This window comes from Arvicola amphibius, chromosome 14 (genome assembly GCF_903992535.2).
Source record: "Arvicola amphibius chromosome 14, mArvAmp1.2, whole genome shotgun sequence".
Taxonomy (NCBI): domain Eukaryota; kingdom Metazoa; phylum Chordata; class Mammalia; order Rodentia; family Cricetidae; genus Arvicola; species Arvicola amphibius.
Window position 1 is genome coordinate 25,367,590 of NC_052060.1, and position 18,055 is coordinate 25,385,644.

Sequence of the window (18,055 nt, forward strand, 5' to 3'; positions counted from 1 at the left end):
GTTGCACTATTCATTTTCTGAGCCACACTGGAGAAGTGTGCCTGGGTGGGAGTGTGAAGGAAAGAAAAGAAAGGTGAAGGGAGGAGGGGGACTTGCTGGTTTGCACCTGCTGTCCTTGGTTTTGATTAGCTCAAGTCAACCCTATAGGCAGGAACTCTCCTGCCCCTCCAGATGTAATCGCTGACTGGTGAAGTCAAGATGGTAAATCCTATACCCTGTGATGTAGTGTATCAACTGGAACCATAGGGTACAAGCGACGAGAAACTCTAGGCATGTAGGTGACTTCCTGGCTGGACAATGGCAACCAAGAAGGATGTGCAGTGTTCTCCGGATAAGCAATTAGTTGGTTCCAGGGAACAGACCACGTATGCACAGAGAAGACAGAAGGTTCCAAAGAGGAGCTGATGGCCTAGAAGGAAGGGCAGACTAGGTCAGGGGAATCCAAGGTGATGAGCTATACATCATGGGGTATTCTCTATTTCTAGGGTGGAGCTATTCTTTTTAATCCACGATTATTCTATAACATTAATACTGCAAACTGTACCTTAGGTGATATTTTGACCTCACAGTTTGCGAGCAGCATTTTAAATGTAGCCATCAGGGAAGGACAAGAAGTTCCTGTTGAGCAGCATGGGAAGCAGGGAATTCAGCATTTTGGGCTGGAGTCAACAATGGAGCAGGTTGAACCAGGCAATGATGGAGACATTAGCAATCAAGTGGAAGAATGTCTTGTACCCAGAGGAAGCCTGTGGCATGCAGCATCCCAGAAGCAACTGAGCAGTAGCTGGAGGCAAAATACGGCTCCAGGAACAGAACCTGGAACCCAAGGAGCCAGTCAGTGGACAGAGATTCGAATTGGGGTTTCAACTCAGGGAAGGAAACTGCTGGATTCTTTTTTTTTTTTTTTTTTTAAGTTAAACCAAGGGAAAATTCCCTGGTACTCAGCGGTAAGGGTAATGCAGAAATTGCACAGCATAAAGAAAGGACTAGTCAATACTACTGTACTAGTAATAGTAATAACGAGTAGTCAATGGTTACTCTGTGCTCTAGTCATTTCTCTACATTGTAATTTAGTTTTCTCAACAACTCTCTTGGATGGGTGACTTTTACTCTCCGATGAAGAAACCAGGATCTGGGAAAGTTCCATGACTTATCCATGTTCACGTACTTAATGAATAATGAATAAGGGTGGCACCAAACTGCTGAGGATCGATCACCGCAGCGTTTTTAACACCATTGAAAGTATTCAATGAAACAAGATTTACAGAATTTTCAGGTGAGTTCTGGCCATCGACACTTGGTGAATTTAGCCACTTATCATGACCGGTAATGGCAATATGGTAGTGAAGTCATACTGCTAACGGCAATAGCCTGTTAGCCTTGGTTCCCAGGAGAGGAAAGACCTACAGGGTAGGTAAAAAGGGGAAGACCAGGTACAGGTACACGAAATGCAGAGCCTTGCCCTTTTAAATACCATAACGAAGAGGTAACAGAGAAGAGGGGCTAAACCCTGAACTTTAGCCCGACAGCAGACTATACTCTGCTTTTTGTTGGCAGTGAGACATTGGAGAAACGAATGAACAGATGTGAACATCTGTGTGGAATTTACTTTTTGCTTTCTGTCCTTACCCCAACCCTAAATTATCCCGTGATGTGGCTTCTGTGTGAACTTCTAATTACTAAGGTCGCCCCCAGGAATAGAGCTACTTTCCCAGCTGGTATAAATTGTCACCCAGATCCACCTAATGCCTTGAGTGGTATGCGTGGTGGTGGATTTACAGCCTGGTGGTGCTCAGGGACCTGGATGTTTGGCTTTAATAAGGATGACAAAAACTCAAAGAGTGTCTATTTGTACCCCAAATGCAGGTCAGTTTACAAAGAAAAAGCTTCCATTTTGACTTTGGTACAATTATGCATTAAAATAAATATATATTAAAAGAAGGAAGCCATTTCCTTTGTGGGTAACATTCATTGTCAATTCAAATTATATTTCCTAGGGCTCAAAGAAAATTTGTGTGTGTGTGCATACGTGTGTACATCTCTGTGTGTGTCCGTGTGTGTCAGTGTGTGTGTGTGTGTGGTGTGTTTTGAAAGGCGGGAGGAGGAGCCTGACTGCCTCCTCTCACTCACTTTTCTAGTTTTGAGAAAGTGGAGAGGAAGCTTGGGAGAAGCTCATGGGCTCTGACTTTTGTTTTTACTTCCATGACCTTTATTGGCTTTTGGTGTAGTCAGGCAAAATCTGCATGAATATTGACACTCTGGAAACCACACAGATAAGCAGTTCTGAGTCGGCCTGTTCTATTTACTTTGGCTTTTACCACTGATCACATACTTCTCCGCTAGGGCCCCCAAAAGCTTTGTTCTACATAGTTTTTCTCTTGAATTCAGCTTTTGAATTCTAGATTGCTTTGCCTTTCCAAGTTCTCTCTTGTTGCCTTTGCACGGTTCTGTCTTGCTCCTCAGCACACTGCGCTGTTTCCCTTAAGACTAGGAGCTAGGAGCTTGCTCCAGATGCGAACTGTACTGCTCCTGCTGTGAGACTAGGAGATGCAGATGAGGAAGGCAGTCACTAGAGGCCAGATGTGCAGCAAGGATAGAGATGACTTCCCCCTAGGGAGTGTCAGCAGCCCTTTCCTCTCGGCTTTTTAGAACTAGCTCAAGTTGTCTTCTGTGTTCAGTCTGATTACACCCTCTCCAATCTTTTAAGACTAGGAAGCTATGCTGGCACACCAAATACATTCTAACAGTTTTATAATTATATATATATATATAATTATATATATATATAATTATATATATGAACATATATATATATATATATATGTTCAGATAGTTTGCCATTATTAAGTCTAAAATTTAGTGTTGCTAAGTGCTTCACCCCACCACTGTATTCCCCAGAAGTTTCTAATGATTTTAAATTAGAACACCACTCAAAAGATAATGGCCACTGGCTAGCCCCTACCCCAACTCCCAGTGACTACCTTTCCACTTTCTGTCTTTATGACTCTGAAGGTCCTAGGTATCTTGCGTAAGTAAAATCAGCTGTATTCATCATTCTGTGTCTGGCTATTCCGCGTCCCATAATTTCATCATGTTTCGTCCATATTCAGGGCACATCCATGTTATAGCACATGCCAGAATATTCCATGTTAAAACTGAGTACATCATGCCACATATAATGATACACCACATTATGCTGACCCATTCTTCTGTTGGTGAATATTTGTACTATTTTCCTTTTGGCTATTGGGATTGATGCTACTGTGAACACTTATGCAAAAATAACTCTTCTAGCACCTGCTTTCAATTTTTGGAGTATTTGCCTAAAAGTGAAATTTCAAGATCACATGAAGAGTCTGTTTTTCATTTTTCTGAGGAAAATCCAACTCTATGCGTTTCATTATTGTCAATGTGACCAAATAGCCGAGAAAAGAAGCTTCCGAGGGGAGAAGTCCCTTGTGGCAGGGAAGTTGTCAAGGGATTTGTGGTGGTACGAGAGTGGAGTTAGGCTTTCCCACTTCTCAGCAGACTAGGAAGCAGAGAACCTTGGCTAGAAGTCAGGTCAAACTATAATCCCCAAAGGCATGTACTCAGTGAGCTACCCCCACCAGACATGTCTCATGCCTCAAAGGCCCTACAAGTACCCTCCCCAAAACCAATGTCACCATCTGGGGACCTAGTATGTATACACAAGATCTTGTAAGAGACGGTTTATGTGCAAACTATTACAGCACCATAATATGCCTGCTGCAGTACCACCATTTGTATTTTTTCTGTTTTGAATTTATTTTATTATAATTTTTCTCTATGTTAAGAATTTTATATACTATTATAATGAAATATGATCATATCTACTCCCTATTTCTCTCTTCCAGCTCCAGTATCCCCCAATATGTCCCTTCCTAACTTCATTCCTCTTCTTCCTCCTCCTTTTCTTCTCCTTTTTCTAACAGCTCACTGAGTCCAGTTAGTACTGACCCTGTGTGCATGGGTGTGAGGCCATCCAGTAGACCATGGGAAGCTTACCAATAAAAACACTTTCAAATGATTCTTCCTTCCCCAGGCAGCTTTCAACTGTCAATAGCTCCTCAATAAGGGGTGGGGTCTGGAGAGCATCCTCCATCTATGCCATCACTTTGGCTGGCTTGCTCTCATGCAGGGGTCTGGAGAGCATCCTCCATCTGTGCCATCACTTTGACTGGCTTGCTCTCATGCAGGTGGCCACAGCTGCTGTGAGTTCATGATTCACAGCCATGTGATGTCCAGAAGACAGCATTTCATATTATGTCTCCCTATCCTCCAGCTCTTACATTTTTCTATAACCCCTTCTGTGATGGTCCCCAGTCTTAGGGAGTTCAAGTTTGATAAGTGTCCCATTTAAGGCATGACACCCAGTTTCTTATTCTCCACACACCGACTGCTGCCCACTGCAAAACTCATAGTCTTTGACCAAGGCTGAGAACAGCCCAGGTCTATAGGAAGAAAAAATGTTTATTGGGTAACTTGACACTGTGACCATTTAACACAATGATCAGTCAATGACCTCCCGAGCCACGAGCTTTTGATCGAGATTAGAGTATATAGGAATGGCATTCCCTCCTGTGAAGCCATTTTCAAATCCCCTCCCCCAAAAGTAGTTACTCAATAATAGTCATGCCACTATTGCACCAATAGGCACATCTTGACTGCAGCTGCAGGGTCCAGTGTTGGGTAAGATCACTGATGGCTTTTCTCCGCCAACTTCTCCTCTAGTCAGTGTGTGGGTAGCACCATTTTATGCCACTGTATTGCAACCTCAGTACTTTGTACCATTTTACACATCAACTAGCAACAAAGATTTCGGTATCTCCACACCTTGTCATGTTCTGTTTTTTGTTTTGCCTCTTCTAAACAGTGCCTTAGTTTCCTATTGCTGTGAAGAGGTACTATGACCACAGAAACTCTTACAAAGAAAACATTTCATTGTGGTGGCTCTCTTACAGTTTCAGGGGCTCAGTCCATTATCATCATGGTGACACATGGTAGCATGCAGGTAGACATGGCGCTGGAGAGGTAGCTGAGAGTCCTGTCTCTTGGAGGTGACAGAAAGTGAAATGAGACACTGGGTGGTATCTTGAGCATATATGAGACTTTGAAGTCTGCCTCCACTGTGACACACTTCCTCCAACAGTACCGTACCTACTCCAACAAAACCACGCCTCCCAATACTGCCACTCCCTATGAGAAGATGGGGGCCCAATTACTTTCAAACTTCCACAAAGAGCAAACTTATGGACACAGTGATATAGCTCATTGTTACACTTTTTTTGGCTACACTTATTTTTAAATATATAAGCATCTGTCCTAAATTTCAAGATATTCTTATAAAACATTTGGAATAGCCGTCAAATGTTTAAACAATTCTATATAGTTTTTTTTTATATGATACCATCTTATTTGAATGCATAGGAGAGGAATCATTATCTGATCGCCTAATAAACGAGCTAAATAAATTAATGAAAAACAGGGTCAAAGGGATGGAATTTTCTATTCAAGTGAGTTGATTACATGGAAGAGCAAAAGACCTTTTTCATATATCTTGCATGAGCAGTTCCTAGATGATGGTGCCTGTATCATAAATAATAAAAGTCTAGAGACAGATATTGGGCTTCAACCCAAAAACCAGAAAAGCAAAGCAGACAAGCCACTAAGAGAAGTCTTACCTCTACCAAAGCTGGATGACTAATGTGTAATTCTCCTCTGTATGCTGTGAATACCTTTGGTTAATAAAGAAACTGTCTTGGACCTGCACAGGGAATAGAGGTAGGTGGGGAAAATTAAACTGAACGCTGAGAGAAGGAAGAAGGAGTGAGGGAGAAGCCATGTAGCCCCACTGGAGATAGACGCCGGAACTTTTCCTGGTAAACCACAGCCTTGTGACGATACACAGAAGAATCTAGAGCTAATGGGCCAAGCAGTTATTTAATTATATAGTTTCTGTGTGGTTATTTGGGGATTGAGCTGCCGGGTAGCCAGGAAACAAACAAGCAGCCTCTTACAACAGGCGACCTCAGACTAAGCAAACAGAGCCTCTCTCTCCTTCCATTTTATATTCCCTCTGGTGCTGAGATTAAAAGCATGTGACTCCCTAGAACTGGGATTAACGGACTGAGTCACCACCACATGGATTTGTTTCTGCATTGATTTTGTGTAGTCCAGGGTGGCCTTGAACTCACAGAGATCCATCTGCCTCTGTCTCCCAAATCCTGGAATTAAAGGTTTGTGCCACCACTGCCTGCCCTCTAGTGGCTTAGCTTTGCCCTTCTGATCTTTAGGTAAACCGTATTCATTAAAACATAAATAAAATATCATTATATTTTCCCTTTTGTCTAAAAAGTACAATAAGTACAATGACTATAAACAATGTATACAGGCAATAAATGCATCAGCAATGTCTAGTCCATTTGCATTTGACAAATCCAGAGAAAATACCCCATATCTATCCTATATTGGTGAGTCCAAAGTCTTATACCTAATTTACTTTTTATCATAACTTCCTTTTTGCATCAGGTAAACAAGGAAAACTATAAGTATTTAGTATTCAACTCCCTCAGAGACCCAAGAAGGAAATAATATTAACTGAGTGAGAAAATGACTTCTGAAAAAATGTGAGAAATAAAAGAAACAGTTGACTACCTGGACCATCATCCAAAGATCCTCTGCAACTGGGGCAATCATCTTCAGCCTACAGGCCTAGCATATCTGACAGACTTTTCTGTAGATCTGCCTTTCCTTATTACCTTAAACAACGGGTAATAATAACTTTCAAAGACTAGAAATTTGCATTACATTGTTAAAGGTACAATACCTTTAACAAAAGTAGAAATGTATGACCAGTATGTTCTAGCAAAATTAATCACAAAGTACAAAATTTGTATACAATATACAAAAGTCCAATCCAATGTAAAACATTTAAAACTAGTAGTTGCTTTTAAAAAGTAGATTCAATAATCTACCCATTTATTTTATCATATCTATATCCTCTTTTTAGAGTAGATTCTATCTACCCTTTTATACTATCCTATCTATATCCCCCTGACTGCGTAGGATAGAAACTTCTGTCTACAAATGGTGTCCAAACGTTTGGCAGGCATTTCCACATAAAGTCTGAGAAAACTTTAAAAAAAAGGGAGGGGGAGGGATTCTAGACAGACAAGAACAGAATCAAGTGCAACTTATTGGTAATCGTCTTTCCTCCTGTAGACTCTGCTGGCAGTGAGCAGAGGCATGACTCCTTTAAGAGGGCTTCTTGACTCAGTATTCACAGCAAAAACCTCACAGCTCTTTTAAGAAGCTCTGCCACCAAACACTTAAATAGTGTTTATGAACAGCCAGCAGCTTGCTTCTTGGTGGTAGCATGAACCTAGAAATTTCATAGAGTCATGGCAATAAACATGGTTCCCACTAATACTTCTGCCATGAAGCTAGACTCTCAGACAGCTAAGGAATGGGTGGAGCCAGCCACCAAAGCTGCTGCTTTAATAATAGTCATGCTTCTTAGCAGATTAAAGACTTAAGGGAGCAGAAAAAGATAGAGATATATAGTAAAGACAGATTCAGATTAAAAAAAAAAACAAACCTCTAGATGGTTTACAGTTTGTTTAACAATATATGTAGGCTTGGAAAAGAAAAAGGATAGATAAAATCCTTTAAAAAAGAAAAAAGAAGAGTAGTTAGGCATGGTGGCACAAGCCTTTAATCCCAGCACTTGGGAGGCAGAGACAGGCAGATCTCTGTGTATTCAAGGCCAGACTAGTTTACAGAGTGAGTTCCAGAATGGCCAAAGATACACAGAGAAACTCTGTCTCAAAAAAATATTAAAAAATAAAAATGAAAGAGAGTAAGAAAAAAAATTCATGTAAAGATAGAAAATACACAGAGAATCTGGATACAGTTATTGTGTTGTCTTTGAACTGTTTGACTGCTGAGGAAGGAGCAACAGCTGTTAAAAGACATTTGATTATAAATACTGCTGGATTAATCCAACCTATATATTTTGAAAATGATTTGACTTCAAAATTTAAGTCAAAAGATATGTTACTTTGGAGAAGAGGTTTTGCTTTTGTTTTCACAGGAAATGAGAGACTGTGGATTCATTCTGAGTTAAGAAAACTAAGATTTGATTAAAGAAGAACCCCTGAAAAATCTCTGTTAGGAGCAGATGGCCCAGATGATCCAATATTTTAGAGTACCTCTGTTGCAGATTCCTTTGAGTTCTACATCCAAAACTGCTTCAAGACTTCTGACAGAGATGATCCAGCCTCACAGAATACTACAGTCAGGACATAATCCTAAATTTTTCTTGGGTCCCCATAAGATTATTAGCACCCCCAATCAACAGGAAGTAGCCCAGAAAACTGCACCTACATTGCCCCAAAAATGGACTATGGATGTTTGTTTTTGTTTAGTATGTTGGATACAAGTTGTTATGGATAATGGTCAGGAAAAGAGCTAAACAAAGAAGAATAGATTCAGGGTCTTGTTTTGAAAAGAAAAAAACGTGAACTACTGTGGGATAATGCTCTTGTACACTGTAAAGATTTGTTACTTGTATTAGTTTAATAAAATGCTGATTGGTCACTAGCCAGGCAGGAAGTATAGGTGGGCAACCAGACTAAGAGAATTCGTGAAAGATGAAAGGCAGAGACACAGTCACCAGTCAGACATAGAGAAAGCAAGATGAGAATTCCTCACTGAGAAAAGGTACCAAGCCATGTGACTTAACATAGAAAAGAATTATGAGTTAATTTAAGTTGTAAGAGTTAGTAATAAGCCTGAGCAATAAGCCAAACAGTTTATAATTCATATAAGACTCTGTGTGTTTCTTTGGGACTAGCAGCTGCGAGACTGGGTGGGACAGAAACTTCCATCTACAGGTGCCAACCCCCAAGATACAGATAAAAAAGGGACAAGGAGGGCAGATATAGGGAAAAAGAATTATGGAAAAAAGAATTATGAATTTGCATATCACAAACAGATGTTTAATGTGCAACAGAATCTAGAAAGGGAGAGGCAGCAGGGACCATGAGAGAAACTGTTGAGTCATTAGTCTATAGTGATGCTGTCAGACCAGGGTCTCTGTCTGTGTGCCAGCTGAGAAGGACGTGTAAAGGACAGATTGGTAGGATCCATTGGTAGCTGAGAGCAAAAGCAAGAAGGAATTATTATAGCATTTTAAAAGTGATGCCTTAAGAACCTGGGAAAGAAAGATTTTAAGAGCCAATGACATCAAACATACAGATTTCATAAATAATGAAAATTGTCTGTCAAACATGGCTCTGAATATAGCCACAAGTTAAATATTCATACTCTAGCTGCAGTCGATAGTCTAAAGCAGTGGTTCTCAACCTTCCTAATGCTGTGACCCTCTAATACAGTTGCTCATGTTGTGGTGACCTCAACCATAAAATGTTTTGGTTGCTACTTCTTAACTGTAATCTTGCTACTGTTAAGATTTGTAATGCAAATATCTGATCTGCAACCCCCAAAGGGGTCATGATCCATAGGTTGAGAATCACTGGTCTAGAGGAACTGAAGAAAAACGAGAAAGCAAGTAGCAGTTGTTGGTTTTGTTTGTTTGTTTCTTAAAGTTTCGGCATAAGGAGAAATTCAGGATGCAAGCTTCAAAAAATGCATTTTTTTTTGTTGTTGTTTCTTAATTTTGGAATGACTTGAGCTTGTTTATATGTTGGGGGCGGAGCTAAAGAAGAACTCAAGACTAAAAGGCAGAGAAATGAAAAGAGACGGCTGGGGATTCTGGTTCCATCTACATCATGAGACAATGAGGAAGAACACAGGTGGCTGGATTCGCCTTGACTGTGAAAAGAGAAGCTGAAATTTCCAGCTGTGAAATGGGGAAGACAACCTCATGGCCTGGCAAGAGGTTTGCAGATGTGGGGCAAAGGGTAGGAAGTTGAGGGCACTCAACCTTGATAGAGCTTTGTGAAATAGGAAGCAAATGGTGGACTTTGAGGAAATTCACATGGTCGAATACTGCAGTGTACACTGCCTAAGGCAAGAGCTTAAGGTAGAAAGACACTTCTGTGTGAGCAGGAAGTCAGAAAACCTAAATGTCCACAGTGGAATTAGAGAGATGATCGGGAACAATTGGAAAAAGGAGGGTAACATAGGGTTTCCCCCCCCACTCATATTTTCTGAAACTTAATTAGAAGCGATGTTTTTCTTCTGATGTACAATCCTGTTAGGCAATATTGATACAGTGTGATTCTCTGGGGCATCACTATTTAAAGGCAGCACAGAGCATCCCAGGAGAAATAAGACTCCCTACAGACAAAATTTAGATTATAAAGATCAGCAACAATTCACCCTGTGTTAGGCTTTGGGCATCATGCTGTCATAGGATGTGCATACATACACAAATTTTGTAAGTGTGCAAATACACAGAAAACAATTGATCTAGAAAAGATGCAAAGGGGCCTCCTCAACCCCAGATAACATAGGAAGACATCAACTGTTTTTGCCTTTTTGAGACAGGATCTCACTCTGTATCTCCAGACGGACCTTCAAGTCACAAATTTGGCACCTGATACTCCGAGTGCTGGCATTACAGATGTGTGCTAGAATGCCTGGCTAGACATCAGTATTTAACCACTTATTACAAGTGTAATTAATTCATATAAATGCAGTGTGTTTGCATTGTTGTGAAAATATCAAGACCATCTAACAGAATTTTTAGCATTCTAAATTGAATGTGTATACCCACTATGAAGTAACTCCAGATTAACTAGTTTCTGGTAACTTCCATTTCATTTCCTCTTTCTAGAAATTTGATTATTCTAGGGATTTTATAAGTGACATCGCGCAATATTTGTGCTTTGTGTCTACCTTACTTCACTTAGAACAATGTCATCTTTGTAATCAGTTCTTTTGATTAAGGAATGGTTTCAAGTTAATAAGATACTTACTTACAATGTACAAGGCCCTGCATTACATCCCCAGCAACCCCTCCAATAAACAACAACAAACATACTTATGCTGAAAAGACACTGAAATTGTCTCAATAGTTTTCATAAAAATACATTTGTTTATTCATATATTTAAAAAATATTTGTCAAGGGCTAGCAAGATGGCTCAGCCAGTTTAGAATTTGCTACCAAGCCTGACAACCCTCCACCCCACCCCAGTTTATGATTTAGAACCCACATGATAGGAGAGAACCAGCTACCATTGATTGCCCTCTAACCTGAACATACACACACACACACATATAAATATATAAGCAAAAGTACACTGAAAAATTCTAATGTTGATTGAGCACATATTGTGCTGCATTTTAATTCCTATAAGCTATTAGTAAATGACGCACCCTAATGTTCCCATTAGACCCGGTTGTTCTTTAGCAAACACAACCAGATTATTCAGGGCTACTAATGCCATCAGGCTCTGACTTTCTGAACATTCTTTCTGCTTGCAATGGTGTACAATAGACTGAGAGAACAACAGGCAGTAACTAACTAGAACTAAAACCAAATGAATCGGTTTCCATCACGATACATTCCGTCCAGGGAGGTAAAAGGGCTGGCAACCCTGGGCCTACATTCTCATATGTTCAGACGTGGCTGGAGCCAAGGAAGAACTGAACAGCCAGCCTCTACACATATGGCAATTACCACAGTCTCTACCATTATTTACGTGCAAATATTATATATGTGGTTAATTTTAATTGTCAGTTTGATTAGATGGAGAACTATCTAGGAGATACCAGGAGAGCACACGTCTGGGTTAGTCTGTGAGAATGTTCCCCAGATTAGATCACAGGAACTCTGACCTAATGAGTGCTCTAACCCATTGATGACTTCCAGTATTGAGGAGACTATTGAGAAGCGGTGGGACTGTGCAAGTGGATCGCTGGACACATGACTTAAGCTAACACTTGATCTTGGTCCTTTCGGGTCACTTGTCTTTGCATCTTAACCACTGTGACACCAGTGATCCTGTCACTGTGATGTTCTGACTCACCACAGGCCCACAAGAGAGCAAGCTGAACAGGGATTGGCACCTCTGAAACCATGGGACAAAATAAATCTCTCTTTAAACCATTCTACGAGATGCTTGTCATGGCAGTGAAAAGGTGTATGTGTGTGTGTGTGTGTGTGTGTGTGTGTGTGTGTGTGCGTTTTAAACTAGATGGTCACTGTTCTTTCATGTTGAATATCTACTATGAGTAAGTCATTGTGTTCAGAATTAGAAATTATTAAACATAGTCAATTAGCTCTGGTGGGTTTTTTGTTTGTTTTTGATTTTTTGTTTTGTTTCGTTTGTTTTCTTTTGTTTTATTTTGAGGAAGGAACAGAGCGGAAAACAAGACATGTGCCTACACTAGTTAGGAGTCCTAACCAGGTTGTGAAGTCATCCTTCAACACAGCATAAACAATTCAGGGTGCAAAACAAGGCCCTGTGTGGTTGAAGGCTGATCTCTTAGGAGAGACAGAAACGCTAAGAGCAGAAAAATGTTTTAATTCCTGTGAAATAATCTTGTTAGTATACACACACTTGCACACACACACAGAGTGAATCTTGATCATTACCTTGGTCGTTCTGAGCAGTTTCCTAGAGGCTGTGAAAGTTGTGCCTAGGAGGTTATACACGGGGTCATCTATCCTAAGTGGAATCACAGGGCAAGCTTCTGGAGAAGGACCTCCAGAGAGTAAAGATTCCAGAGTTCCAAGCACACAGGAGCTGGTACTGTGGTGGCGGAGGGCATGGCATCACTGGTGGGTGGGAGAGCACCGCCCCACTGCTCTCTTGGTCCGGGTAAAGCCAATAAAATAACTACCAGAAGACCTTCAAGCTACACCTGAGCGAGGGAAGGAATTGGTGGAGCTGATAGAGCAAACGTGTGCAGGACTATGAGAGGCTTGGGCGAGAGCCCAGGTGACATTTTAGTTATATCGTCAAGGATAAAGTCAGAGTTTGTGGTTAGAAGTGAGGATAGAGAAATTATCTAGAAAACAGGTATTACACACCAAATGCAGAAAAATCCGGAGTAAAAATAAACCAGGGGCCTTGCTCTCAAGTGGTATAAAACCCAATGGGAAGAAAATATAGAATTCACCTTAATAAACTGAAAGTTTGTATTTATGTGAATATCGTCTCAGCTAAGGTAGCAGTGTAAAAGCTAAAACAAGGAGGTCTCCTGGGAGGGGGAGGGGAAGTTCATGGAGAAGTGGAATTGAAGTTGGGTACTGGGGGTGTAGGGGTTTGCAATGCAGGTTCACAGTGGCATCCTGGACTGATGATAACCTCGTAACAGCAGCGAATTTAAAAATACAGCTCAGGAAGTCGTAAAGAATGCACTACCATCTAAGCCCAACGTAAGAACTACCAGCTAGGGAAGATAATGCCGCGGAATCACGGGGGTGAAGAGCCACAGCTTGCTGAAAGAGCGCCAGATAATCAACTGGGTTAGAAGTTAAGATGCGTGGGAAAAGTGGGTACTACTGAGAAGTAAATAGAGACTAGATCAGGGTGAATGCATGCCAGTCTGTAGCTCGTCACTATTTAGCAGAAGTCCATCGAGCATAGATCATTCCTGGGGATCTGCTCTCTGGAAACCTACGGAGCATCTCAGATTCCCATTCATTGCTTTCCCGTGGTTGCTGGATTTCTGTAAGCACACGTGTCTTACAGCAGTGCTTTGAAACCTTTTAACCAGAAGCCTGCATTTTAAGACGGCGACGGCCGGGTGGTATGCTGAGGTTACCGAGAGAAACTACTTGAGGTTAGAGGCAGTGAAGTGGGGTTCTGGCTACTTCCTCCCACACGATACCCAAGAGTTATGTAGTGATTAAACGTTTTCCTATTATCTTCTGTTCTGGTGAGCTTGAACCCAACCGCTGAAGGTTCCTAAGCAAAGGAATGCAGTTATCAAAGAGCAGCAGGAGGGGCAGTTTTAGGTAGCAACATGGGCAGGAGAGGACCAATCCGGCAGCAGCTGCCCAGAAGAACGAAGAGGTGCCGCTCTAAAGTCTTGCCGAGTGGTGCTGATGGAGGGGCTAGGGCTAGTGCGCTGTGGGGGATGTTAAAGATCTTCACAGGAACAAAAGATCTGGTATTGATGAGGGCTGGGGAAAGTCCACACAACAGGAACTCAGGGGTAGCCTCTGGGGTAGAAGGAATTGGGGGATCTGGAAGCCTCTCCTTCCTGCACAGCTTGTGGGAAGATTTAGCTCACTAGCATATACAAACTAACTGATAGGATCATTTGAAAGGCAAACGTAACCAGTCATGTGGGTAGCAAGTGTCCATAGTCTTAACAGTTGGCAAGTAGCAGCAGGAAGATCAGGAGTTCAACCAAGGTCACGCTCAGCTCCATAGTAATTTAAAAGCCAGTCTGGGCTGGCTATATGAGACCTTGTGTCAAAAATCTAAAACCAGAAAGGAGAGATGGGGCGTAGAGAGAGGGAAAGAAAGAAAGAGAGGGGAGAGAGATAGAGAAATCTATGTAAGAAGAGCTAGATGCCGCAAACTTTATTTAACCCAATGAACAGTGACTTGATAAGTGGTAATATTATTTAGGAGGTTACAAATTCACTAAAATGCCAAACCCACGCCAACCCCCCTCCAAACACGGTTGTTTTCCTTTTTAGTGTTTAATGTCTTCTGTAGTTGTATAAACAGCAGCTTATGAACACTGGGGTTTTATTTTCCTTCCTTCATCATCATATTTTTGTTTTATCTGATCAAAAGGGTGTGGTTCTCAATCCACAGTAACCACGAAGGCACCCGACAAAGAGCAACCCAGGGTGGGAAAGCCTTTTAAGTGTGCAGCAGTGCGTACCAGTCAGAAGATGGTACCCAGTGCCCTCGCACTTGGCAAGGTGAATCTTAGTAACCTGATTTAAAGGACGCTCACCAGGACTTACTTCTCCTGCACCTTTCTCGGTTATTCACATAGAGACTTTTTTTTTCCTTAAATAAAAGTCTTAAAAAAGGATTTTATACCTCGTTCCTCTTTTATTTTCTAAAAGAGTGTTTCACATAATTTTTTTTTTTTTTTGCCACAAATGAGTACTTTGAATGTCAAACGGATTTTTCTCTTCTACTAAAATCCCAGCGCAGTCAGCGCTTCTTGCGCTCTGCCAGTTGAGAAGGCAGAGAGACCCTGGATGTCACAGACCGCAGGAGGGGAGGCTGACCACAGCGGCTCCGGCCCTAGTGCTTGCCTGTTATCTGTTACGAGCAGCTGCTATATGTTGTCTGGTGCACAATTCGTCTGAAGACAGAAAAACAAAACACACGGGAAGGCATTGCTGCTCGTGTCAGAAAAGAGAAAGAACTTGATCTATGAAGTACCTCACAAGAGTGGAAAACCAAGACCGGAAAGCTGAGCGGTGATTCCTACGCCGGTTCACAGCAGGAAGGAAGCCCCGCCCTCAGAGACACAGGAAAACTGCACTTGATGGGCTCTCCTGCACGAACGGCCCCCAGAGTAGAAATTTGCATAGACATACAATGCAGCTGGGAAAATAGCTCAGTAGTAGAGTGTTTGCTTAGAGGCCTAGAGCCCTAGGTTCAAACTCCAGTGTTGCAACAAATCAACAAACAAGCACCCTCATTGCCCGTAGCCACCTCCTTCTCTCCTCAATGCTGTGGAGTGTCCGGAGAATTACAGCTATCCTGTGTACGCAATAACCTCCAATAGCTCTGCCCACGTAGACGGTAGGAGGGCTTTTTGCTTCCCCTGCCAAAGCAGGTGTGCAGGGCACTTGCAATCAAAGTCCCCAGAGCATGAATCCTGCCAGAAAAGGGGATCTGAGAAATGTGCCGACTTTATACTCTAACACTGACCTAACTGCTACCTCTAGCCCTGGATTTTCCAAATTAGCCAATGTTATGCTATAGCTGCCAATTTTCCTTTCATTTCACGTAGTCATAGTTTGAGAACTAAGGATATTTTATATAGATTTAGATTTATCAAAACTAATGTTCATCAGAATGCGTGCATTCCTATACCGATTTTATGACGAGTGTGGGTTATTACTAGATAGACATTCATAAATAAGGAGCATCGAACAAGGAATGATACAAGGCATACTAGTACACTATAATGTTTCAAAATCAAATCAAAATCCCATTATTATGGGAGAAGGAATGTGCTAGGGTAGTAGAGTATTTGCCTAGCATTCACAAAACCCTAAGTTTTCACCCCAGGACCACATAAATCTGGTGTGGTGGTGCATGCCTGCAATCCAGCATTTGGAAAGTGGAGACAGGAGATTCAGGAGTTCAAGGCCATTCCTAGGTTACATAATTTCATGGCAAACAGAGCTCAGACTTGGTTCCTACACTCACCCATGTGTGATCTTAATTATAGCATGACCTAAGAGCCAAATAGACATTACAATCTCTACTATAGAATGTGACTTTTAAAGAGGTAAGATTTGATTTCCTGAAGTTCCCATATTGGAACCTTCTATATGAATGAGATGGACTGTAATCACGAGGATGAAAACCTAGAAATGCAGCCTGTGCTGTGGCCCTTTCCTGACTAATCACATAGCACCCACGCCTCACTTCACCCAGAAACACCAGTGTTCTCTGTTCCTGTTTGGAGCTGGCGAATATAACGATTGCATTCATCACAGTCCTCCATCTGTTAGGTAACTCTATGATCTGTGATCATGACAAAAGCTAGGGAAAGGATGACCAAGAAGGAACTGAAAGTCTGCAATGAGCCGCTGAGCTCTTGCTTCTGTCAGCCGTGTGAATCTTCTTTCTGAATGTTGCTAAATGTATTACTGTAAACAAACACAAGCTCATAAGGGCGTTGAGACTTAGCAGAAACTTCAGTGTTAGAGCCTTCTGCATGTTTACTGGTATATTTGTGAGCTAAGTTGTTCCCGTTTCACAAAGGGTAAGACAATGTGTTTTTGCTTTGACCTTTGCACAGGAAACACACCTACAGTGTTTTGGCTTCCAATTATGCCTTAGCAGTAGGAATATGAAAACTGTCAGGAAATGATTCTGGACCATTCAGTAATAGGGCTTTACTTTCCCTAATCCTGATTCATTTGACAAATGGATGCCAAGCAGTCACTGTGCTCCGTGCTCTGTTCTGTTCATAAACTCTACTTCATAACTACTCTGCATGCCCTGGAAGATGGCATAGACAAGGAAATCAAAGAGTAGAGATTCTGAGTTATTGCTTAAAATTTCCCATCAACAGGACAGAAAGAGGCTGGGTGCGTATGGGAGATGGCTGTCAAATCTGACAGCCTGAGTTTGATCCCCGGGACTCATGTGGCAGAAAGAGAGCACCCATTCCCACAAGTTGACCTCTGACCTCTACATCTGTGCCTCAGCAACAAGTCTTTCCCTTTGCTCAAACGTAAAACACAATCTTAGTAGTTTGTTTTTGGTGGTGCAGTTATTCTGTCCGGAGCTTTACAAGCTTCTCCTCGGTGTGCTCCCAAAACAAAGCCTCTATGACCAGAGTTAGAGTAACCAGACTTTTACTGCCGTGTGAGATAATTCTGCAAAGCAATAGCTGCAACATCATTGGAACCAAAGCCAATTTATGTCTATATGACTGGCAGGCTCCACTGTGTACTCAGCAGTCGCTCTCCAAGTGAAAAGGCCATCTTTTGATAAAAGATGGGCAGTAACACATAGAAACAGGGGCAGACAGCCTTGGCCACTGATCTACTGGGGGACGGAGGCCCTCAAGTTCTTTTAGCTTGAGTATACTTGCCAGAAGAACAGGATAATGTCATCCTAAAGCTCCTCTAAAGAACTGGAAAGATAAAATTTGATTAAGGTCATTCAGGCAATAATTATTTGCCAAGTGTTATATCCAGGAGAGGTAGATCTGAAGCAGAAGTGACAGTGCGAGTAGATTTGAACCTTTGGGGACACCGCTCCAGCTGCAGTTCGGTGAGTGACTGATAGCGAGTCAGGGAGTAGAGGGAAGGAAATCAACCCACGGACAGCGAGAAAAGTCAGGCCTCGTTGGAGAAGAGGAGTGAGGAGAAGAAGAAATAGGAGGATCCGAGCA

At 41.8% G+C, this 18,055-nt stretch overlaps 1 long non-coding RNA gene across 1 annotated transcript in view; it reads right to left on the reverse strand.

Annotated features, from left to right (window-relative positions):
- The window catches only part of LOC119800634, a 30,071-nt gene extending 14,595 nt beyond the window's left edge, over positions 1–15,476 (reverse strand). Inside the window, exon 1 of the long non-coding RNA XR_005283069.1 lies at positions 15,355–15,476. This is a non-coding gene — a long non-coding RNA (uncharacterized LOC119800634). The remainder of the gene's footprint in view (positions 1–15,354) is intronic.
- Positions 15,477–18,055: the final 2,579 nt, after the last annotated feature.